The sequence below is a fragment of the Salvelinus fontinalis genome, chromosome 36 (assembly GCF_029448725.1).
Source record: "Salvelinus fontinalis isolate EN_2023a chromosome 36, ASM2944872v1, whole genome shotgun sequence".
Classification (NCBI taxonomy): domain Eukaryota; kingdom Metazoa; phylum Chordata; class Actinopteri; order Salmoniformes; family Salmonidae; genus Salvelinus; species Salvelinus fontinalis.
The window spans coordinates 31,450,684-31,477,373 of NC_074700.1; the positions used below are offsets into that span (position 1 = coordinate 31,450,684).

Below are 26,690 nucleotides of genomic sequence, written 5' to 3' on the forward strand. Positions count from 1 at the left end.
AGCTAACCTTGGTATCATTCGTCATGATCCATGATTATTTAGCTAGATACCCAAGTTAGCTGGCTAGCTAAGCTATCATTTGTCATGATTATTTAGCTAGATACCTAAGTTAGCTGGCTAGCTAAGCTATAATTTGTCATGATTATTTAGCTAGATACCTAAGTTAGCTGGCTAGCTATCATTTGTCATGATTATTTAGCTAGATACCCAAGTTAGCTGACTAGCTAAGCTATCATTTGTCATGATTATTTAGCTAGATACCTAAGTTAGCTGGCTAGCTATCATTTGTCATGATTATTTAGCTAGATACCCAAGTTAGCTGGCTAACTAAGCTATCATTCGTCATGATGCATGATTACTTAGCTAGATAGCTAACCTTGGTATCATTCGTCATGATCCATGATTATTTAGCTAGATACCCAAGTTAGCTGGCTAACTAAGCTATCATTCGTCATGATGCATGATTACTTAGCTAGATAGCTAACCTTGGTATCATTCGTCATGATCCATGATTATTTAGCTAGATACCCAAGTTAGCTGGCTAGCTAAGCTATCATTTGTCATGATTATTTAGCTAGATACCTAAGTTAGCTGGCTAGCTAAGCTATAATTTGTCATGATTATTTAGCTAGATACCTAAGTTAGCTGGCTAGCTATCATTTGTCATGATTATTTAGCTAGATACCCAAGTTAGCTGACTAGCTAAGCTATCATTTGTCATGATTATTTAGCTAGATACCTAAGTTAGCTGGCTAGCTATCATTTGTCATGATTATTTAGCTAGATACCCAAGTTAGCTGGCTAACTAAGCTATCATTCGTCATGATGCATGATTACTTAGCTAGATAGCTAACTTTGGTATCATTCGTCATGATCCATGATTATTTAGCTAGATACCCAAGTTAGCTGGCTAGCGAAGCTATCATTCGTCAAGATGCATGATTACTTAGCTAACTTTGGTATCATTCGTCATGATCCATGATTATTTAGCTAGATACCCAGGTTAGCTGGCTAGCGAAGCTATCATTCGTCATGATGCATGATTACTTAGCTAGATAGCTAACTTTGGTATCATTCGTCATGATCCATGATTATTTAGCTAGATACCCAAGTTAGCCGGCTAGCGAAGCTATCATTTGTCATGATCCATGGCTACATGGTCTACTACACAGCCTGCAATATGCCTTCATCTTTCGAAGGCCAAACTCCTCTATTTTCATGTCATATGACGATAGCACCGGTTCCAATCCAAGTGCTAATGGCGTAACTTAGTAAACCCCAGGCGGTGCTATGGTCATATGACATGAACATAGAGGCTACTGTAAATATTATGGTGGATCTTTGATGTTTTGGGGCTATTTTGTTTCCACTGGTCCTGGGGCCCTTGTTGAGGTCAACGACATCAGGAACTTTACCAAGTACGAGGATATTTTAGACAAAAACCTAGTTGCCTCTGCCAAGAGGCCAAAACTTAGCCGCAAGTGGATCTTCCAGCAAGACAATAACCCCAAGAACACATCAAAATCCACAAACAAATGCTTAATTGACAACAAAATCAACATATTGCGATGGCCATCTCAATCTCCGGACTTGAAACCCAGTGGTTTAAATTAGAGGGCATTCCATGAGCGCAGACGAAAAGATTGGAAAGACTCTGTATGTGTCACGCCCTGATCTGTTTCACCTGTCTTGGTGCTTGTCTCCACCCCCCCCTCCAGGTGTCGCCCATCTTCCCCATTATCCCCCGTGTATTTATACCTGTGTTCTCTGTTTGTTGCCAGGTCGTCTTGTTTGTCAAGCCTACCAGCATTTGTCCTGTCGGCTCCTGTCTTTTCCCAGCCTCTCGTTTTCTCACACTCCTGGTTTTTGACCCTTGCCCGTCCTGACTCTGAGCCCGCCCGCATGACCACTCTGAGCCGAGTCTGCCTGCCATGCTGTGCCTTTGTCGTTATCAAGGAGTATTAAAAACAGGGCATCTAATCATTTTGACCCCTATCGTTTTTTTAATGTTTTTTTTTAGTTGTTAAAAAATATATTTCTCAGAGCAATTGTATTAGTATAATAAAATATAGCTCATTATTTCAAATTATTTATTTTGTTATGTCCTGTATGTGTCCACGATGCACAGTGGAGTGGCACAAACCTTCCACGGAGTTGCATTATAGAACACATTTACACCACAGCTATGGGGTGTTTAACACACAAACATTTACACCACAGAAATAAGTTTAACACACAAACATTTACACCACAGCTATACGTTTGGGGGGGTTTTGCCAGTAGAAAATATGAACTTTACATGAGTTCTTGTCCTGTGTGGCTCAGTTGGTAAGAGGCTTGGGATTTAATTCCGCTGTGGATAACACAAACACAACATGAACTGTTGAGATCGTACATACTGTTATTACTATTAATTTATTTTGAAGCATTGCCAGTAAGGCTAACATCAGTATTATTTTGTTTTACAGGAAACTGCATAAAAATACCTCCTACACTGTATCAGATAGTACCGATCAAGCAAAAGTCTAGAGGGATAAAATGAGACCGAGAGAGAAATCACAATCGGGACAACAAAACCATTCTGACGGTGGGAGAGACAGAAACACTAGGATCAATGCCATGGTAACGGATGTGAAATGGCTAGCTAGCGAGGTCGGGGCGAGGGGACGTACTAAAGTTATACTGTTACACCATGATCAATCAATGTCATGGGTGTAGAGAGAGGAGACACGATCTGGTTTGAGATCATTTACCAAGGGGAGTCGAGCTGAAAGTGAAATGTTAGAGGTTACAGTTTATGACATCTTTTGGAAGTAGTAGATTCCCCTACCGTCTCACCATCCTTTCTGTTGTAAAGTCATCAATTTCTCAGGCGAGGTTCAGAATAATCGTGAGGTAAAAAGCCAGAACGACTCGCAAGGGGGAAAAAAGAGATAGACAGATTGGTGGAAGAATCCTACCAGTAGTTCCAACTGGAGGAGAGTAACTCACTGTCCACTAACATCCATCTGGACTTCCTGATTGAAAAGATGAAGGAGACGGAAGGTTCTGGAGATGATGAAGAAGAGAAAGGCTGTAATTCGTAGATCAAGTCATTAATACAAAATCTCCCGCTTGACCATCAGACAAGACACATTAAGGGAAAACCAACCACTAATGCCCTGCAAAGTTATACTAAACATGGGTGATTTACTCTCACCTTCGGAGTTGAAAACGAAATGAAAAACCATGGTAAATAAACACAACTGGGTGAACATAACTTGTGGCAAAATCACATTCCAAAATCACATTCTAAATCACATTCCAAAATCACATTCTAAATCACATTCCAAAATCACATTCTAAATCACATTCTAAATCACATTCTAAATCACATTCCAAAATCACATTCCAAAATCACATTCCTAAATCACATTCCAAAATCACATTCCAAAATCACATTCTAAATTACATTCCAAAATCACATTCCAAAATCACATTCTAAATTACATTCCAAAATCACATTCTAAATCACATTCCAAAATCACATTCTAAATCACATTCCAAAATCACATTCTAAATCACATTCTAAATCACATTCCAAAATCACATTCCTAAATCACATTCCAAAATCACATTCCTAAATCACATTCCAAAATCACATTCTAAATTACATTCCAAAATCACATTCTAAATTACATTCCAAAATCACATTCCAAAATCACATTCTAAATCACATTCTAAATCACATTCCTAAATCACATTCCAAAATCACATTCCAAAATCACATTCCAAAATCACATTCCAAAATCACATTCTAAATCAAATAAACTGAAACAAAATGTGTCAAAGGTAATAAAATGGGGGGGGGGAAACGTTGCTATAGACTGCAAAAAGAACCAACTAAAGCGGGTTAAGCTGATTTTAGATGGGAAAATAAGAACCATCACATATAAAAAATCGAATTATATTGGTCGCATACACAGATATCTAGCATGTGTATGTTATTGGGGGTGTAGGGAAATGCTTGGCCACTAGATGGAAGCATAGCTCTAGTATTGGTCCATTGACTCTGCTGTTGCTGATTTAGAGAGAGAGAGAGAGGCACAGGCCACAAATACAAATTCCATCTAGACACCGTTGCCCTAGAGCACACACACAACTATACATGCCTTGGCCTTAACATCAGCGCCACAGGTAACTTCCACAAAGCTGTGAACAATCTGAGAGACTCATCCCTGCCTCTTCCACACTATTTGCACCTAATATGACATTTGTAATGTCTGTATTCTTTTGGAACTTTTGTGAGTGTAATGTTTACTGTTCATTTTTATTGTTTGTTTCACTTTTTTAAATTATCTACCTCACTTGCTTTGGCAATGTTAACATATCATTCGTCATGCTAACCATGTGACCAATAACATCTGATAACCATGTGACCAATAACATCTGATAACCATGTGACCAATAACATCTGATAACCATGTGACCAACAACATCTGCTAACCATGTGTATGTGACCAATAACATCTGCTAACCATGTGACCAATAACATCTGCTAACCATGTGACCAATACCATCTGCTTACCATGTGACCAATAACATCTGCTAACCATGTGACCAATACCATCTGCTTACCATGTGACCAATACCATCTGCTTACCATGTGACCAATAACATCTGCTTACCATGTGACCAATAACATCTGCTAACCATGTGACCAATAACATCTGCTAACCATGTGACAAATAACATCTGCTAACCCTGTGACCAATAACATCTGCTAACCCTGTGACCAATAACATCTGCTAACCCTGACCATGTGTATGTGACCAATAAGATTTGATTTGGAAAGTAAATCCCTCATTCACAGTGTGTTTGTGCCATCTCATCTCTAGTGTGATAAGATGCGTGTGTCTCATCTCTAGTATGATAAGATGCGTGTGTCTCATCTCTAGTATGATAAGACGAGTGTGTCTCATCTCTAGTATGATAAGACGAGTGTGTCTCATCTCTAGTATGATAAGACGAGTGTGTCTCATCTCTAGTATGATAAGACGAGTGTCTCATCTCTAGTATGATAAGACGAGTGTCTCATCTCTAGTATGATAAGACGAGTGTGTCTCATCTCTAGTATGATAAGACGCGTGTGTCTCATCTCTAGTATGATAAGATGCGTGTGTCTCATCTCTAGTATGATAAGATGCGTGTGTCTCATCTCTAGTATGATAAGATGAGTGTGTCTCATCTCTAGTATGATAAGATGAGTGTGTCTCATCTCTAGTATGATAAGATGAGTGTGTCTCATCTCTAGTATGATAAGATGAGTGTGTCTCATCTCTAGTATGATAAGATGCGTGTGTCTCATCTCTAGTATGATAAGATGCGTGTGTCTCATCTCTAGTATGATAAGATGAGTGTGTCTCATCTCTAGTATGATAAGACGAGTGTCTCATCTCTAGTGTGATAAGACGAGTGTGTCTCATCTCTAGTATAATAAGACGAGTGTCTCATCTCTAGTGTGATAAGACGAGTGTGTCTCATCTCTAGTATGATAAGACGAGTGTGTCTCATCTCTAGTGTGATAAGATGAGTGTGTCTCATCTCTAGTGTGATAAGACGAGTGTGTCTCATCTCTAGTATGATAAGATGAGTGTGTCTCATCTCTAGTATGATAAGATGCGTGTGTCTCATCTCTAGTATGTTAAGATGCGTGTGTCTCATCTCTAGTGTGATAAGACGAGTGTGTCTCATCTCTAGTGTGATAAGACGAGTGTGTCTCATCTCTAGTGTGATAAGACGAGTGTGTCTCATCTCTAGTGTGATAAGACGAGTGTGTCTCATCTCTAGTATGTTAAGATGAGTGTGTCTCATCTCTAGTGTGATAAGACGAGTGTATCTCATCTCTAGTATGTTAAGATGAGTGTGTCTCATCTCTAGTATGATAAGACGAGTGTGTCATCTCTAGTATGATAAGATGAGTGTGTCTCATCTCTAGTATGATAAGACGAGTGTGTCTCATCTCTAGTATTTAAATGTATTGGAGTCTGTGGACTCTCTCTCTCACCTCAACAAACACACCTCTATGAATAATTCCCCTAAATACACAGCATCACACACTTGGACAATGGATGGACAACAGAATGAAAATAATAACATTATTCAACAAGACCCTGTTACTATTATTCACACACACACACACAAACCTTATCACAGGCCGCTGGTTTATTTTCATTCTGTAATCTCTAGAAATAAAACTGAAAGTGTAATATTGATCGTTTTACAATTGCAATCTTCATATGGCATTATCTCTGCCTCTCTCAATTCACTCTCCCTCCTCTCATCTCTCATCTCTCTCTCCCATTTCTCGCTCTCATCTCTCTCTCCTTCCACTCCCCCATTTCTCTCTCTCGCTCTCTTCATCTCTCTTTCTGTCACACTCTCCATTTCAATTTTCAATTCGAAGGGCTTTATTGGCATGGGAAACATATATATGTTTACATATAGACAAGAAACAAATGTAAAATAAACAAGGGAAATAAACAATCAGAACAGTAAAAAAAAGTTTTTGATAAAAAAACCTAGTCAGTTGCACAATATTCAACCCACTAGGCAGGTAGCCTCGTGGTTAGAGTGTAGAGGTGGCAGGTAGCCTCGTGGTTAGAGTGTAGAGGTGGCAGGTAGCCTCGTGGTTAGAGTGTAGAGGTGGCAGGTAGCCTCGTGGTTAGAGTGTAGAGGTGGTAGGTAGCCTAGTGGTTAGAGTGTAGAGGTGGTAGGTAGCCTAGTGGTTAGAGTGTAGAGGTGGCAGGTAGCCTCGTGGTTAGAGTGTAGAGGTGGCAGGTAGCCTAGCGGTTAGAGTGTAGAGGTGGCAGGTAGCCTAGTGGTTAGAGTGTAGAGGTGGCAGGTAGCCTAGTGGTTAGAGTGTAGGGGCGGCAGGTAGCCTAGTGGTTAGAGTGTAGGGGCAGCAGGTAGCCTCGTGGTTAGAGTGTAGAGGTGGCAGGTAGCCTCGTGGTTAGAGTGTAGAGGTGGCAGGTAGCCTCTTGGTTAGAGTGTAGAGGTGGCAGGTAGCCTAGTGGTTAGAGTGTAGGGACGGCAGGTAGCCTATTGGTTAGAGTGTTGAGCCAGTAACCAAAAGGTTGCTGGATTGAATCCCTGAGCTGACAAGGTAAAAATCTGTCGTTCTGCCCCTGAGCAAGGAAGTTAACCCACTGTTCCCCGGGTGCTGTGGAGGTTGATTAAGGCAGACCCCCCCCCCCCCCCCCCACCTCTCTGATTCAGAGGGGTTGGGTTAAATGAGGAAGACATTCAGTTGTACAACTGACTAGGTATCCCACTTTGTTCTGCATTGTCTATCACAACCATGAGGGCATTGAGTTCTATAACTAATTTAAGTATTTTTTAGCCAGATCCTAATTGGCATGTTGAATTTTATGTTCCTTTTGATGGCATAGAAGGCCCTTCTTGCCTTGTCTCTCAGATCGTTCACAGCTTTGTGGAAGTTACTTGTGACGCTGATGTTTAGGCCAAGGTATGTATTGTTTTTTGTGTGCTCTAAGGCAACGGTGTCTAGATGGAAATTGTATTTGTGGTCCTGGCAACTGGACCTTTTTTGGAACACCATTATTTTTGTCTTGCTGAGATTTACTTTCAGGGTCCAGGTCTGGCAGAATCTGTGCAGAAGATCTAGGTGCTGCTGTAGTCCCTCCTTGGTTAGTGACAGAAGCACCAGATCATCAGCAAACAGACATTTGACTTCAGATTCTAGTATGGTGAGGCCGGGTGCTGCAGACTGTTCTAGTAGGGTGAGGCCGGGTGCTGCAGACTGTCCTAGTGCCCGCGCCAATTCACTGACATACTGTATATGTTGAAGAGGGTGGGGCTTAAGCTGCATCCCTGTCTCACCCCACGGCCCTGTGGAAAGAAACGTGTGTGTTTTTTGATCAATTTTAACTGCACACTTGTTGGTTGTGTACATGTATTTTATAATGACATACGCTTTCCCCCCATGCATTTGTATAGCAGACCCTCATGTCAAATTGACTCAAAAGCTTTTTTCGAAATCAACAAAGCATGACAAGACTTACGTGGTCTGTCGTACGGTATTTTGTCAAGAAGCAGATTTGACATTTGCTGAGGCCATTGCTTTCGCTGAGGAAATGTACGAATCTGCTGTTGATGATACTGCAGACGATTTTTCTGAGATTGCTGTTGATGCGTATCCTACGGTAGTTATCGGGGTCGAATTTGTCTCCACTTTTGTGGATTGGATTGACCAGACCTTGGTTCCAAATATTGGGGAAGATGCCGGACAGTTAAAGAGTTTAAGTGTAGCCAATTGGAATTTGAGGTCTGTATATTTTATCACTTCATTGAGGATACTATCAACACCACGGGCCTTTTTGAGTTGGAGGGTTTGTTTTCTGTCCTATAGTTCATTCAATGTAATTGTAGAATCCAGTGGGTTCTGGAAGTCTTTTAATAGTTGATTAAAAAATGTGTATTTGATCCTGTGTATGTTTTTTGTTGTTTGTTCTTTGTTATATGGCCGAAAAAGATTGAAGAAGTGGTTTATCCAGACATCTCTGTTTTGGATAGATAACTCTTCATGTTGAGGTTTGTTTAGTCTGTTCCAATTTTCCCAGAAGTGATTGGATTCAATGGATTCTTCAATGATCTGTTTTCTGACATGCATTCTCCCCCCCCCCCCCCCCCCCCCTTTCCCAGATGTCATGTCATTCTATGTCATTTTACATGACTGGATGCTTTTGGCAGAATCTTATTTAATACAGCAACAAATGATCGAAATTGCAAGGCTACTTTTGACACTGACAAACTGAGGTCAATGAAAATCAATGAAAATGACCTTGTCTTGAATCCATCAATAGCCCATGGGTGTATGAAGACATGTTGTAGGCTGCAATATGAGGAGGTCCTCCACATGCTTTCCAGTTTCACTGACTCACCCAATGAGGGGCAGCTCACTTGCTGGTTATGGCTGATTGAGCTCGTGCCAAAAGTCTCTCTGTCTCTGTCTCGCTGTCTCTGTCTCTCTGTCTCTCTCTGTGTCTCTCTCTGTCTCTCTCTCTCTCTGTGTCTCTCTCTCTCTCTCTCTCTCTCTCTGTCTCTCTCTCTCTGTGTCTTCTTTGTAAAACAATATTTGTAAGTTGATCAAATATTTTGGTAGCCTACAGCATAGAGTCTTTGCTTTTCAGGAGGAGACATTTGCTTTCCAACGTTTGTTTTCCCTGGATTGTATTTGAAGTACTGCAAAAGGCCTGTTTTGTCTAGAGGATGTTTTTTTCACTGTTATTCGGCTACATTCCACAACTAGGCTATTTTTAAAAAGCAGCTATTGATCCTCCGGGACTAATTTATAGTCCTTCTCATGGTCTCGTAGGCTATTCTGAATGATTTTATTAACAGACAGCAGTAATTCTATAATTTTGACAAATGTATTTCAATTTATCATGAGTGCTGCAGTTCCTTCAGAGCCCTTGTGCTTTCCTTATATAAGGAAATACATGATTGAGTGCAACAGCTGGAGAGATGAGAGTTGCAGGCTCATCTGTCTATCAGAGCAGAGAGAGGGAGAGAGATCATAGACCTTAGCTTCTCACACAGCCACGACCACGCGTTGGTCTCAAACATATGTTACCATGTTACACAAACCATAAACCCCGGCCGGTCCAAACCGAATCAACTCATAGAATATTACTCCCGAACCGAATCAACTCTTAGAATATTAGTCCCGAACTGAATCAACTCTTAGAATATTAGTCCCGAACTGAATCAACTCTTAGAATATTAGTCCAGAACCGAATCAACTCTTAGAATATTCATTCCGAACCGAATCAACTCTTAGAATATTAGTCCCGAACCGAATCAACACTTAGAATATTAGTCCCGAACCGAATCAACTCATGGAATATTAGTCCCGAACCGAATCAACTCTTAGAATATTAGTCCAGAATCGAATCAACTCTTAGAATATTAGTCCCGAACCGAATCAACTCTTCGAATATTAGTCCAGAACCGAATCAACTCATAGAATATTAGTCCAGAACCGAATCAACTCATAGAATATTAGTCCCGAACCAAATCAACTCATAGAATATTAGTCCCGAACCGAATCAACTCATAGAATATTAGTCCCGAACCAAATCAACTCTTCGAATATTAGTCCAGAACCGAATCGACTCATAGAATATTAGTCCCGAACCGAATCAACTCATAGAATATTAGTCCTGAAACGAATCAACTCATAGAATATTCATTCCGAACCGAATCAACTCATAGAATATTCATTCCGAACCGAATCAACTCATAGAATATTAGTCCCGAACCGAATCAACTCATAGAATATTACTCCCGGGCTGAAAATCAGGCAGAGGTTAGCATAATTTGTCTGATTCTCTGTAATAATGGTACGGGAATAATAATGCATTTTATTTTGTGAAGTGGTTTCTTGCATCAAAAAACATTTCCAGTCCCCTCCTTGTCTGAAGGACAGGTGGATAAACAGGTTAATGTCAAGCCCTGCATGTTTTATTCAAAAGTCTCATGGAATGTAGACCTACATTAAACACCACACATTGGCTGCTACTGTAGGCTGAATGATAGAACAGCTATTTCCATGTTAAAATGTTATGGGATGCATTTTCTCCATTGTTTTTGATGGTAGGCCACTCTGGTAGTGATCAAATAGCCACAGTAGCCTACTTGACCACTGTTAAAATGTAACTTAAAGCCTCAGTGTTCACAGTCAAACTGTAACTTAGAGCGGGTACAGCCTCAGTGTTCACAGTCAAACTGTAACTTAGAGCGGGTACAGCCTCAGTGTTCACAGTCAAACTGTAACTTAGAGCGGGTACAGCCTCAGTGTTCACAGTAAAACTGTAACTTAAAGCCTCAGTGTTCACAGTAAAACTGTAACTTAAAGCAGGTACAGCCTCAGTGTTCACAGTAAAACTGTAACTTAAAGCGGGTACAGCCTCAGTGTTCACAGTAAAACTGTAACTAAAAGCGGGTACAGCCTCAGTGTTCACAGTAAAGCTGTAACTCATAGCGGGTACAGCCTCAGTGTTCACAGTAAAACTGTAACTTAAAGCGGGTACAGCCTCAGTGTTCACAGTAAAGCTGTAACTAAAAGCGGGTACAGCCTCAGTGTTCACAGTAAAACTACTAAAAGCGGGTACAGCCTCAGTGTTCACAGTCAACACCCGCTGGAAGTTGCACAGAATTTTCACAACTGTTCAAGTTTACGCTCAGCTGACCTGGAATTTGCTCAGTGACGGAATAAATTAAAGGGAACATTGGATGTACTGTGTTCTTGACCTGAGTCCTGACTCCCAGACCCGTAGTGGGCTCTGACATCATATTGGGCTCTGACATCATATTGGGCTCTGACATCATATTGGGCTCTGACATAATATTGGGCTCTGACATCATATTGGGCTCTGACATCATATTGGGCTCTGACATCATATTGGGCTCTGACATCATATTGGGCTCTGACATCATATTGGGCTCTGACATCATAGTGGGCTCTGACATCATATTGGCCTCTGACATCATATTGGGCTCTGACATCATATTGGGCTCTGACATCATATTGGGCTCTGACATCATATTGGGCTCTGACATCATATTGGGCTCTGACATCATATTGGGCTCTGACATCATAGTAGGCTCTGACATCATATTGGGCTCTGACATCATATTGGGCTCTGACATCATATTGGGCTCTGACATCATAGTGGTCTCTGACATCATATTGGGCTCTGACATCATATTGGGCTCTGACATCATAGTGGTCTCTGACATCATAGTGGGCTCTGACATCATATTGGGCTCTGACCTCATATTGGGCTCTGACATCATAGTGGTCTCTGACATCATAGTGGGCTCTGACATCATAGTGGGCTCTGACATCATAGTAGCCTCTGACATCATAGTGGACTCTGACATCATAGTGGCCTCTGACATCATAGTGGTCTCTGACATCATAGTGGTCTCTTCATCAAAGTGGTCTCTGACATCATAGTGGTCTCTGACACCATAGTGGTCTTTTTATCATCGTGGTTTCTGACTTGCTATCAGACTCGCTCAGGTGGAACAAACTTAGAATTGCTAAATGTTTCAGTGGAGAGAACGGTGGTCACTGAGAAAGCAGAAAGATGTCATATCTTTTTTACAAACATCATTTGTTTATTTAAAACTTATTGCAATAAGTAATTATATAGTTTTTTCAAAAGTAGTCTGATTATGATATTTTTGCTGGTAACATAACTGATTACAGAAACAGTAGTTTTTTTTGTAATCAGATGATCAGTCACTCCCCAACTTTACACACACACACACACACACACACACACACACACACACACACACACACACACACACACACACACACACACACACACACACACACACACACACACACACACACACACTAATAGGTTAGCATGTTTAGCTGGTTATAGTAGTTAGACCTGTCCCTCCTCTGTTTCTCCTCCTCCTTCATCCTCCCCTTTCCTAAAATAGTTTCTGCCCAAAAGCAGAATATCAACTTGTTCTGTTGTGTTAGTACCCACTTATCACACCCCTCTCTCCTTCCTCTCTTCTCCTTCCATCACTCTCTCCTCTCTGCAGCCCTCTCTCCTCCCTCCATCACTCTCTCCTCTCTCCTTCCTCTCTCTTCCCTCCACCACTCTCTCCTCTCTGCAGCCCTCTCTCCTTCCTCTCTCCTCCCTCCATCACTCTCTCCTCCCTGTAGCCCTCTCTCCTCCCTCCACCACTCTCTCCTCTCTGCAGCCCTCTCTCCTTCCTCTCTCCTCCCTCCATCACTCTCTCCTCCCTGTAGCCCTCTCTCCTTCCTCTCTCCATCACTCTCTCCTCTCTGCAACCCTGTCTCCTTCCTCTCTTCTCCTTCCATCACTCTCTCCTCTCTGCAGCCCTCTCTCCTTCCTCTCTTCTCCTTCCATCACTCTCTCCTCTCTGCAGCCCTCTCTCCTTCCTCTCTCCTCCCTCCATCACTCTCTCCTCCCTGTAGCCCTGTCTCCTTCCTCTCTCCTCCCTCCATCACTCTCTCCTCCCTGCAGCCCTCTCTCCTTCCTCCCTCCATCACTCTCTCCTCCCTGCATCCCTAAAACTGCCCTTAAGTGGAGGCCAACTTCTACTCTGGCCTCCTGGACTTGCTAGCACCATTGAGAGAAGTTTTCAGGGTGTAAGGAGTGTGCCCTCCTTTCTCTTCTCTCCTCTCCTTTCTCCTCTCTCCTCTCCTTTCTCCTCTCTCCTCTCCTTTCTCCTCTCCTCAACGGTTATCCTCCGGTCTCCTCCTTCCTCCCTTCTCCAACATCAGAGGATAAAGGTGGAAGGCCTCTCACTGTTTCTTAATGTTTTCTCTTTTAACAATGTACACAGTAGAAAAGAGAGAGAGGAACTTCCATGTATACAGCGGAGATAGGGAAGGGAAGAGAGAGAGAGAACAACAGAAAGCAAGAGGAACATCCAAGACTGCAAGGCTAAAGTCAGTAGGTCTGGACACACACACACACACCTAAATCATAACTAGTCCTACTATTACAGAAAAAAGGGAGAAAATAAGGAAATTAATTGGAAGAGAAAAGAGAGATGGCTCCAGTCATCTGTCATCCCAGTGACCCCAGTCATCCCAATCATCCCAATCATCCCAATCATCCCAGTCATCCCAATCATCCCAGTGACCCCAGTCATCCCAATCATCCCAATCATCCCAGTCATCCCAATCATCCCAGTGACCCCAGTCATCCCAATCATCCCAATCATCCCAGTCATCCCAATCATCCCAGTGACCCCAGTCATCCCAATCATCCCAGTGACCCCAGTCATCCCAATCATCCCAGTGACCCCAGTCAACCCAGTCATCTCAGTCAACCCAGTCATCCCAGTCAACCCAGTCACCCCAGTCATCCCAGGACCCTAATCACTGTGGACAGAGCCCTCCTGACTTGATTAAAATAACCAGAGAGTTTGGTCTTCTCCTAACTCTGCACTCACTCACCAAATACCTGTGGGTGTCTGGGTACGCTCAATAAAGTTTTTGAATTTTACCTGTGGGTGTCTGGGTACGCTCAATAAAGTTTTATTTGAGTAAAGAGGAAGAGAGTCTGAGTCTACAGGGTTCTAAATTCTAAAGATTTTGGTGCTATCGCTCTCTATTCTCCCTGTCTCTTTCTCCCTCCCTCCCTCCCTCCCTCCCTCTCTGCTTCCTTCATGGGTGGGAAAAAGTGTTCTCTGAATGTGTCATCTTCTGAGAATGCATGTGAAAGACACACACAATTAAACTATTTTCAGTCCTTCCATATCATGAATCCATTCTGTGTTATTTTCCAAACAATTTAACTTGGCAAGAGATCACTGCACTTGTGGACTTGGGACGTGAGAAAAGAGAGAGCTTATAAAAGTAACAACGTAAAAAGAGATGGACTTCGGGTCCTTTGGGAATGTCTCTCTGTTTTGAAGCCGGCTGGTTTGTCCTAATGTGATGTCAAATAGAGGCCAACACTTTTTCCTGAACTGCATTCTATGTTCAGAGCATTAGATCAGACATTCACGAGGACAATGACCTCTAGGAAGAAAAATAACATTTGGATCGGGATTCATTTACATTTGACATTTTTAGTCAAATGAAATGTTATGTCACGTGCTTCGTAAAACAACATGGTGAAGAGCAGCAGTGAAATGTTGATTTTACTATTGGGTCCTTTTCCAACCGAGTTGAAGGTACAGATAAATACACAGTGAATAACAATAACCAGACATAATAACATGGCTATATACAGGAAGTAACAGGTAATAACATAGCTATATACAGGAAGTAACAGGTAATAACATGGCTATAAACAGGAAGTAACAGGTAATAACATGGCTATATACAGGGAGTACCAGGTAATAACATGGATATATACAGGGAGTACCAGGTAATAACATGGCTATATACAGGAAGTACCAGGTAATAACATGGCTATATACAGGAAGTAACAGGTAATAACATGGCTATATACAGGGAGTACCAGGTAATAACATGGCTATATACAGGAAGTACCAGGTAATAACATGGCTATATACAGGAAGTACCAGGTAATAACATGGCTATATACAGGAAGTAACAGGTAATAACATGGCTATATACAGGAAGTAACAGTACCGAGTCGATGTGCAGGGGTACCAGGTAATAACATGGCTATATACAGGAATTAACAGGTAATAACATGGCTATATACAGGAAGTAACAGGTAATAACATGGCTATATACAGGAAGTAACAGTACCGAGTCGATGTGCAGGGGTACCAGGTAATAACATGGCTATATACAGGAAGTAACAGGTAATAACATGGCTATATACAGGAAGTAACAGGTAATAACATGGCTATATACAGGAAGTAACAGTACCGAGTCGATGTGCAGGGGTACCAGGTAATAACATGGCTATATACAGGAAGTAACAGGTAATAACATGGCTATATACAGGAAGTACCAGGTAATAACATGGCTATATACAGGAAGTAAAAGGTAATAACATGGCTATAAACAGGAAGTACCAGGTAATAACATGGCTATATACAGGAAGTACCAGTACTGGTATTGTAGTGTAATACTGGTAATGTAGTGAAATACTGGTAGCGTAGTGAAATACTGGTAGCGTAGTGAAATACTGGTAGCGTAGTGTAATACTGGTAGCGTAGTGAAATACTGGTAATGTAGTGAAAAACTGGTAGCGAAGTGTAATACTGGTAGCGTAGTGAAATACTGGTAGCGTAGTGTAATACTGGTAGCGTAGGGTAATACTGGTAGCGCAGTGTAATACTGGTAACGTAGTGCAGGGGTACCAGGTAATGTAGTGTAATACTGGTAGCGTAGTGAAATACTGGTAATGTAGTGAAATACTGGTAGCGTAGTGTAATACTGGTAGCATAGTGAAATACTGGTAGCATAGTGAAATACTGGTAGCGTAGTGAAATACTGGTAGCATAGTGTAATACTGGTAGTGTAGTGTAATACTGGTAGCATAGTGTAATACTGGTAGTGTAGTGAAATACTGGTAATGTAGTGTAATACTGGTAGCATAGTGTAATACTGGTAGTGTAGTGAAATACTGGTAATGTAGTGAAATACTGGTAGTGTAGTGAAATACTGGTAATAAAGTGAAATACTGGTAACGTAGTGTAATACTGGTAGTATAGTGTAATACTGGTAATGTAGTGTAATACTGGTAATGTAGTGAAATACTGGTAGCATAGTGAAATACTGGTAGTGTAGTGAAATACTGGTAGCGTAGTGAAATACTGGTAGCGTAGTGAAATACTGGTAGCGTAGTGAAATACTGGTAGCGTAGTGAAATACTGGTAGCGTAGTGAAATACTGGTAGCGTAGTGAAATACTGGTAGCGTAGTGAAATACTGGTAGCGTAGTGAAATACTGGTAGCGTAGTGAAATACTGGTAGCGTAGTGAAATACTGGTAGCGTAGTGAAATACAGGTAGCGTAGTGTAATACTGGTAGCGTAGTGAAATACTGGTAGCGTAGTGAAATACTGGTAGCGTAGTGAAATACTGGTAGCGTAGTGAAATACTGGTAGCGTAGTGAAATACTGGTAGCGTAGTGAAATACTGTTAGCGTAGTGTAATACTGGTAGCGTAGTGAAATACTGGTAGCGTAGTGAAATACTGGTAGCGTAGTGAAATACTGGTAGCGTTGTGTAATACTGGTAGCGTAGTGAAATACTGGTAGCGTAGTGAAATACTGGTAGCGTAGTGAAATACTGGTAGCGTAGTGAAATACTGGTAGCGTAGTGTAATACTGGTAGCTTAGTGTAATACTGGTAGCGTAGTGAAATACTGGTAGCGTAGTGAAATACTGGTAGCGTATTGTAATACTGGTAGCGTAGTGTAATACTGGTAACGTAGTGTAATACTGGTAGCGTAGTGTAATACTGGTAGCATAGTGAAATACTGGTAATGTAGTGAAATACTGGTAGCTTAGTGAAATACTGGTAGCGTAGTGAAATACTGGTAGCGTAGTGTAATACTGGTAGCGTAGTGAAATACTGGTAGCGTAGGGTTTTACTGGTAGCGTAGTGTAATACTGGTAGCGTAGTGAAATACTGGTAGCGTAGTGAAATACTGGTTGTATAGTGAAATACTGGTAGCGTAGTGAAATACTGGTAGCGTAGTGAAATACTGGTAGCTTAGTGAAATACTGGTAGCGTAGTGTAATACTGGTAGCGTAGTGAAATACTGGTAGCGTAGTGAAATACTGGTAGCATAGTGAAATACTGGTAGCTTAGTGAAATACTGGTAGCTGTTAGGGGTTCTGTTTGTTTCAGACTTGGTGCTCCGGTACCGCTTGCCGTATGGTAGCAGAGAGAACAGTCTATGACTAGGGTGGCTGGAGTCTTTGAAAATGGTTTGGGTCTTCCTCTGACACCGCCTGGTATCGAGGTCCTGGATGGCAGTGATGTGCTGGGTCCTACTCACTACCCTCTGACACCGCCTGGTATCGAGGTCCTGGATGGCAGGGATGTGCTGGGTCCTACTCACTACCCTCTGACACCGCCTGGTATCGAGGTCCTGGATGGCAGTGATGTGCTGGGTCCTACTCACTACCCTCTGACACCGCCTGGTATAGAGGTCCTGGATGGCAGGGATGTGCTGGGTCCTACTCACTACCCTCTGACACCGCCTGGTATCGAGGTCCTGGATGGCACGGATGTGCTGGGTCCTACTCACTACCCTCTGACACCGCCTGGTATCGAGGTCCTGGATGGCAGGGATGTGCTGGGTCCTACTCACTACCCTCTGACACCGCCTGGTATCGAGGTCCTGGATGGCAGTGATGTGCTGGGTCCTACTCACTACCCTCTGACACCGCCTGGTATCGAGGTCCTGGATGGCAGTGATGTGCTGGGTCCTACTCACTACCCTCTGACACCGCCTGGTATCGAGGTCCTGGATGGCAGTGATGTGCTAGGTCCTACTCACTACCCTCTGACACCGCCTGGTATCGAGGTCCTGGATGGCAGGGATGTGCTGGGTCCTACTCACTACCCTCTGACACCGCCTGGTATCGAGGTCCTGGATGGCAGGGATGTGCTGGTCCCTACTCACTACCCTCTGACACCGCCTGGTATCGAGGTCCTGGATGGCAGTGATGTGCTGGGTCCTACTCTGCAGCTGTGGAACCGTTTGACGATCTCATCCAGAGCGCTGGATATTTAAAGGTCATTTTCAGACAGATGACGTCTCTAGCACTAACGAGGGAACATCGGCTTCAAAAGGAGCTCCGTACTTAGTCACAGAGAAATGGAGAAGGGTACTGTGTGTGTGTGTGTGTGTGTGTGTGTTTCGTCTCATCCCCAGAGAGGGGCAGGTGTGTGATGTCATCCATCACGTCAAAGAAGCAAGTGACAGACAGAACAACAAAACCATCATTCTGCTCCAGAATAAACATGTACGGCTTTGGAAACAATTGTTTATTGGGTTATCCGTTCAGTGGGCCACACACACACACACACACACACACACACACACACACACACACACACACACACACACACACACACACACACACACACACACACACACACACACACACACATAGATACGCACACACACACACACATAGATACGCACACACACACACATAGATACGCACACATAGATACACGCACACACACGCACGCACACACACACGCACACACACATAGATACACACACGCATGCACATACAAATAAATACACACACACACACACAGCCTTATTTGGTGAGCGTGTGAAGCCGGTGTAAGGAGAGAGAGGGAAGGAAGGAGAGATTCAATCAGATTGACATCTGGTTGTTTTGGTGGAACTGCGTTAGAGCTGCCAAACCCACAGGCTCCTCCTCCTCTTATCGGGACACTGCCATTGGATGATATCTTATCGGGGCACTGCCATTGGATGCTATCTTATCGGGACACTGCCATTGGATGATATCTTATCGGGACACTGCCATTGGATGCTATCTTATCGGGGCACTGCCATTGGATGCTATCTTATCGGGGCACTGCCATTGGATGCTATCTTATCGGGACACTGCCATTGGATGCTATCTTATCGGGACACTGCCATTGGATGCTATCTTATCGGGACACTGCCATTGGATGAACGAAACCTCACCTGACTATAATCTGAGAAATCCCATCCAGCCGCGTTCCAAGTTGAAAACAGTATAAATCCCCTCATCCAATTGAAATGAAGACATCTATTAGAGCTCCTATCACAGTCAAGATAATAAGGAAGTTGTGAGCTATTGGTCAGCTCATACCTCAGTCACACCTCCAACACCTCTGTCGGCCAACGCCGGTAAAAAAAAAAGTGTATTTTTTATTTTACCTTTATTTAAACTAGGCACGTCAGTTCAGAACAAATTCTTATTCACAATGACAGCCTACAGGGGGAACAATGGGTTAACTGCCTTGTTCAGGGACAGAACGACAGATTTTTACCTTGTCAGCTCGGGGATTCGATCCAGCAACCTTTCGGTTAACCACTAGGCTACCTGCCACCCCAAAATGATGAGAAATCACCGTAAATTATGATAAATCACAGATGCCTGTGGTAAAATAAGTTATCAATTCAGAGAGGAGAGGACAGGAGAACACTGCCCCCCCCCCCCCCCCCACACACACACAGGGTATGGTGGTACCCAAAGGTTCTTTGAGAGAAACCTTCTGTTCTAATTTCCTTCATTAACAGTTAATGATGCATAATGACAGGTAGTGTTTTACTAGACTGCTACATTCTCTCTCTCTGTCCTCCCTCTCTTTCTCCGCCCTCCCTCTCTCTCTTTGTCCTCCCTCACTCTCTCCGTCCTCTCCCTCCCTCCCTCTCCGTCCTCTCTCTCCCTCCCTCCCCGTCCTCTCCCTCCCTCCCTCTCCTCTCCCTCCCTCTCTCTCTCCGTCCTCTCCCTCTCCTCTCTCCGTCCTCCTCTCCGTTCCCTCCCTCTCTCTCTCTGTCCTCTCCCTCCCTCTCTCTCCCCGTCCTTTCCCTCCCTCTCTCTCCGTCCTCTCTCTCTCTCTCTTTCTCTCTGTCCTCTCTCTCTCTCTCAGGGGAAATTACATCATCCACTCCATTAACAAATGAGAGATGGATGGATGAAGTGATAGAGATGAAGGGATGGAGAGATGGAAGGAGAGAGGAGGAAACAGTCATTAGAGATCAAGGGGAAAAGGTTTCACCTCGTTAACCTATAATACAGAGTAAACAGACACACTAAATGGAACCACCTTGTATGTATGTGTGTGTATATATGTGTGTGTATATGTGTGTGTGTATATGTGTGTGTGTGTGTCTGTACGTGTATATGTTTGTGTATGTGTATATGTGTGTATATATGTGTGTGTGTGTATATGTGTGTGTGTGTCGACTCATTTCACGTAACTGCAGAAAATACGTACAAACAAAAAAAAACGCAGACAGAGTCTCATATTCTATATTTTATATACTGAACTATACTGTAGTATTATACTGAACAAAGATAGAAACATGTCAAGTGTTGGTCTCATGTTTTTATGAAATAAATACACAGAAAGCTAATTTCTAAGAGACGTGGTACGTGGTTATATCAATCCAAGGAGGCTTGAGTGCAGAGTGTCCCATGGTGGGGTTATGGTTATGGGCAGGAAGACAGCTACGGACACAACGAACACAATTGCATTTTATCGATGGTAATTTGAATTGCACACCAACAAAAAAATACAGTGATGAGATCCTGAGGTCCGTTGTCGCGCCCTCACCACCATCACCTCATGTTTCAGCAGGATAATGTCCCGGTTCTTCCATGGCCTGCATACTCACCAGATATTTGTGTTCTCATTTGGACTAATCTTCCAAGAGTCCTTAAACATTAAAATACAATTTATATAACATGTCACCCGTTGAGCATGTTTGGGATGCTCTGGATCGACGTGTACGACAGCGTTTTTCCAGTTCTCGCCGATATCCAGCGACTTCACACAGCCATGGAAGAGAAAGTGGGACAAACATTCCACAGGCCACCAATCAACATCCTGATCAACTCTATGTGAAGGAGATGTGTCGCGCTGTATGAGGCACATGGTCACACCAGATACTGACTGGTTTCCTGATCCTACCTTTTTATTAACGGTATCTGTGACCAACAGAAGCATATCTGTATTTCCAGTCATGTGAAATCCATAGATTAGGTTCTCATGAATTCATATCAATTGACTGATTTCCTTCATATAAACTGTAACTCAGTAAAATCTTAGAAATTGTTGCATGTTGTGTTTATATTTTTTGTTCAGTATATTAAACTGTATTGATCTTTTTTAAACTCCAACCAGACAATATAAACCAGGGTGCTATATAAGTAGTCTTTTTGGGACGCACTCAGTACTATCTATCTAGCAGGTCTTTCTGCAGACTCCTCACTTCACTCTCTGTGATTAAACAATAGTTAAACACGTAGCACACAACCGCCCTCACTCTGATAGGCCCAAGGTCCAGGGGTCAAAGGTGAGGAGTTAGAGCTCAGTGGCTAGGAACAGATGTTTATGCTTTCAATATTTCCCAAAATAAAGAGAGAGAGACACAGAGAGAAAGAGAGAGACAGAGAGATAGGGAGAGACAGAGGGATAGAGAGACAGAGAGAGGGAGAGACAGAGAGAGGGAGAGACAGAGAGAGAGAGAGACAGAGAGATAGAGACACAGAGAGATAGAGGGATAGAGAGAGAAAGAGAGACAGAGAGATGGAAAGAGAGAGAGAGAGACAGAGAGAGAGAGAGAGAGAGAGAGAGAGATAAGAACATAAGAAAAGGTATTTCCATCAGTCCAAATACAGAGGGATGAATAAACGACAGAATGAACTAACGACGGAACATTCTGACGCAGTCTGACCACCTTTTTAGTTAATCAGTTCATTTCTTTTAAACGTCCCTCCCCTCTCCTTTCAGTCAATCCAAACAGGAGAGTTGTTCCCTTTCCAGGCTGTCGTGGCAACAGGCCGGGTGTTCCGTGATGAGCTCGCAGCGATGTAATTAGAACAGTAGCGGGGTCTTCAGGAACGAACAGGATTCTGGGACGAGGGACAGAAGGGGGAGGCGGAAAAGAATGCATATGACAGAGATTTTAGAGAACGATATGGAGTGGAGAGAGGAGGAGGAGGAGGAGGGGGAGGAGGAGGAGGAGGAGGAGGAGAGGGAGGAGGAGGAGGAGGAGGAGGAGGAGGAGGAGGAGGGGGGACAGAAGGAAGAAAAGAGAAGTAATGAGTAGAGCAGAACATATTAAAGACCCTTCAGAGTCATGGATTGTATTTATAGCTACTACAAAATAAAATTAATTCTACTCTTCTGAATATAATAAAAAACTGCATTTATGACTATTTGAAATTCCTCTCCTCTACCAAACCTATGGGTATCTGTACTGTTTACAGTATTCCTCTACCAAACCTATGGGTATCTGTACTGTTTACAGTATTCCTCTCCTCTACCAAACCTATGGGTATCTGTACTGTTTACAGTATTCCTCTACCAAACCTATGGGTATCTGTACTGTTTACAGTATTCCTCTCCTCTACCAAACCTATGGGTATCTGTACTGTTTACAGTATTCCTCTACCAAACCTATGGGTATCTGTACTGTTTACAGTATTCCTCTCCTCTACCAAACCTATGGGTATCTGTACTGTTTACAGTATTCCTCTCCTCTACCAAACCTATGGGTATCTGTACCGTTCACAGTGCTCCCAGACTGACTGGAATATGGGTAAGATGTGTGTCCATACCTTGGACTGTAGGATTGTCATGCTGGTTACCATTCAGTTCAGGTTCCTCTTCTGGTTCCTCAATATCTGTGGTCAAGAAGAAACCAAGAGTTCAGACAGTTAAATAGACCGTAAACGATGCAATAGACCGACGTTTTCAAAACACATCTAATATCCTTTTCTGCTGACGTCACCTCTCAATGAGATATGAATAACAGCATCCAGAAACCATCAGAGAACAGACAGGAGCCTCACCGTTGCTGCAGCTGGGAGGAGAGAGAGAGGAACAGTGTTTCAGAGCATCCTCAACTCTCTCCCTCCTCTTGGACTCAAACGACAACACTTCCTGTAGTTTCCTCTTCAATCTTTTCTCTTTCTTCAAGCGCTTCTGGATAGAGGCTGACAAAGAGAGAACGTCGGGGAGGGAAAGAGAGAACGAGACGTCGGGGAGGGAAAGAGAGAACGAGACGTCGGGGAGGGAAAGAGAGAACGAGACGTCGGGGAGGGAAAGAGAGAACGAGACGTCAGGGAGGGAAAGAGAGAAAGAGACGTCATGGAGGGAAAGCGAGAACGTCAGGGAGGGAAAGAGAGAACGAGACGTCGGGGAAGGAAAGGGAGAACGAGACGTCGGGGAGGGAAAGAGAGAACGAGACGTCAGGGAGGGAAAGAGAGAATGAGACGTCAGGGAGGGAAAGAGAGAACGAGACGTCGGGGAGGGAAAGAGAGAACGAGACGTCGGGGAGGGAAAGAGAGAACGAGACGTCAGGGAAGGAAAGAGAGAACGAGACGTCGGGGAGGGAAAGAGAGAACGAGACGTCAGGGAGGGAAAGAGAGAAAGAGACGTCATGGAAGGAAAGCGAGAACGTCAGGGAGGGAAAGAGAGAACGAGACGTCAGGGAGGGAAAGAGAGAACGAGACGTCAGGGAGGGAAAGAGAGAACGAGACGTCGGGGAGGGAAAGAGAGAACGAGACGTCGGGGAGGGAAAGAGAGAACGAGACGTCGGGGAGGGAAAGAGAGAACGAGACGTCAGGGAGGGAAAGAGAACGTCAGGGAGGGAAAGAGAGAACGAGACATCAGGGAGGGAAAGAGAGAACGTCAGGGAGGGAAAGAGAGAACGAGACGTCAGGGAGGGAAAGAGAGAACGTCAGGGAGGGAAAGAGAGAACGTCAGGGAAGGAAAGAGAGAACGAGACATCAGGGAGGGAAAGAGAGAACGTCAGGGAGGGAAAGAGAGAACATCAGGGAGGGAAAGAGAGAACGAGACGTCAGGGAGGGAAAGAGAGAACGTCAGGGAGGGAAAGAGAGAACGTCAGGGAGGGAAAGAGAGAACGTCAGGGAGGGAAAGAGAGAACGTCAGGGAGGGAAAGAGAGAACGTCAGGGAGGGAAAGAGAGAACGAGACGTCAGGGAGGGAAAGAGAGAACGAGACGTCAGGGAGGGAAAGAGAGAACGAGACGTCAGGGAGGGAAAGAGAGAACGTCAGGGAGGGAAAGAGAGAACGAGACGTCAGGGAGGGAAAGAGAGAACGAGACGTCAGGGAGGGAAAGAGAGAACGAGACGTTAGGGAGGGAAAGAGAACGTCAGGGAGGGAAAGAGAGAACGAGACATCAGGGAGGGAAAGAGAGAACGTCAGGGAGGGAAAGAGAGAACGAGACGTCAGGGAGGGAAAGAGAGAACGTCAGGGAGGGAAAGAGAGAACGAGACGTCAGGGAGGGAAAGAGAGAACGAGACGTCAGGGAGGGAAAGAGAGAACGAGACGTCGGGGAGGGAAAGAGAGAACGAGACATCGGGGAGGGAAAGAGAGAACGAGACGTCAGGGAGGGAAAGAGAGAATGTCAGGGAGGGAAAGAGAGAACGAGACGTCGGGGAAGGAAAGAGAGAACGAGACATCGGGGAGGGAAAGAGAGAATGAGACGTCGGGGAGGGAAAGAGAGAACGAGACGTCGGGGAGGGAAAGAGAGAACGAGACGTCAGGGAAGGAAAGAGAGAATGTCGGGGAGGGAAAGAGAGAACGAGACGTCGGGGAGGGAAAGAGAGAACGAGACATCGGGGAGGGAAAGAGAGAATGAGACGTCAGGGAGGGAGAGAGAGCGTGAGGGAAAGAGAGAACGAGACGTCAGGGAGGCAAAGAGAGAACGAGACGTCAGGGAGGGAAAGAGAGAACGTGAGGGAAAGAGAGAACGAGACGTCAGGGAGGGAAAGAGAGAACGTGAGGGAAAGAGAGAACGAGACGTCAGGGAGGCAAAGAGAGAACGTCAGGGAGGGAAAGAGAGAAAAAGACGTCAGGGAGGGAAAGAGAGAACGAGACGTCGGGGAGGGAAAGAGAGAACGAGACATCGGGGAGGGAAAGAGAGAACGAGATGTCGGGGAGGGAAAGAGAGAACGAGACGTCGGGGAGGGAAAGAGAGAACGAGACGTCGGGGAGGGAAAGAGAGAACGAGACGTCGGGGAGAGAAAGAGAGAACGAGACGTCGGGGAGGGAAAGAGAGAACGAGACGTCGGGGAGGGAAAGAGAGAACGAGACGTCGGGGAGGGAAAGAGAGAACGAGACGTCAGGGAGGGAAAGAGAGAACGAGACGTCAGGGAGGGAAAGAGAGAACGAGACGTCAGGGAGGGAAAGAGAGAACGAGACGTCAGGGAGGGAAAGAGAGAACGAGACGTCAGGGAGGGAAAGAGAGAACGAGACGTCAGGGAGGGAAAGAGAGAACGAGACGTCAGGGAGGGAAAGAGAGAACGAGACGTCAGGGAGGGAAAGAGTGAACGAGACGTCGGGGAGGGAAAGAGAGAACGAGACGTCGGGGAGGGAAAGAGAGAACGAGACGTCGGGGAGGGAAAGAGAGAACGAGACGTCAGGGAGGGAAAGAGAGAATGTCAGGGAGGGAAAGAGAGAACGAGACGTCAGGGAAGGAAAGAGAGAACGAGACGTCGGGGAGAGAAAGAGAGAACGAGACGTCGGGGAGAGAAAGAGAGAACGAGATGGGAATTAAGAAATCCCCCCCACACACCCCCTGACTTTCTCCACTCTGTACCTCTGAGGTGAACTCTCTCACCCCCCCCCCCCCCCCCCATTACCTCCACTCTGTACCTCTGAGGTGAACTCCCTCACCCCCCCCCCCCATTACCTCCACTCTGTACCTCTGAGGTGAACTCTCTCTCTCTCACCCCCCCCCCCCTCCCCCCATTACCTCCACTCTGTACCTCTGAGGTGAACTCTCTCTCTCTCACCCCCCCATTACCTCCACTCTGCACCTCTGAGGTGAACTCTCTCTCTCACTCCCCCCCCCCCCATTACCTCCACTCTGTACCTCTGAGGTGAACTCTCTCACCCCCCCCCCCCCCCCATTACCTCCACTCTGTACCTCTGAGGTGAACTCTCTCACCCCCCCCCCCCCCCCCCATTACCTCCACTCTGTACTCTGAGGTGAACTCTCTCTCTCACCCCCCCCCCCCATTACTCCACTCTGTACCTCTGAGGTGAACTCTCTCACCCCCCCCCCCCCCCCATTACCTCCACTCTGTACCTCTGAGGTGAACTCTCTCACCCCCTCCCCCCCCCATTACCTCCACTCTGTACCTCTGAGGTGAACTCTCTCACCCCCCCCCACCCCCCCATTACCTCCACTCTGTACCTCTGAGGTGAACTCTCTCACCCCCCCCCCCACCCCCACCCCCGATTACCTCCACTCTGTACCTCTGAGGTGAGCTCTCTCTCTCTCACCCCCCCCCCCATTACCTCCACTCTGTACCTCTGAGGTGAACTCTCTCTCTCTCACCCCCCCCCCCCCCCATTACCTCCACTCTGTACCGCTGAGGTGAACTCTCTCTCTCACCCCCCCCCCCCCCCCCCCCCATTACCTCCACTCTGTACCGCTGAGGTGAACTCTCTCTCTCACCCCCCCCCCTCCCCCCCAT

At 44.6% G+C, this 26,690-nt stretch overlaps 1 long non-coding RNA gene across 1 annotated transcript; it reads right to left on the reverse strand.

Annotated features, from left to right (window-relative positions):
- Positions 1-20,478: 20,478 nt before the first annotated feature.
- LOC129835597 (uncharacterized) lies at positions 20,479-25,791 on the reverse strand. The gene is made up of 3 exons (XR_008756474.1): positions 23,035-25,791; positions 22,801-22,866; positions 20,479-22,092 (listed from the first exon to the last, which is right to left on the reverse strand). It is a non-coding gene; the product is annotated as an uncharacterized LOC129835597 (long non-coding RNA).
- Between the last annotated feature and the right edge of the window lie 899 nt (positions 25,792-26,690).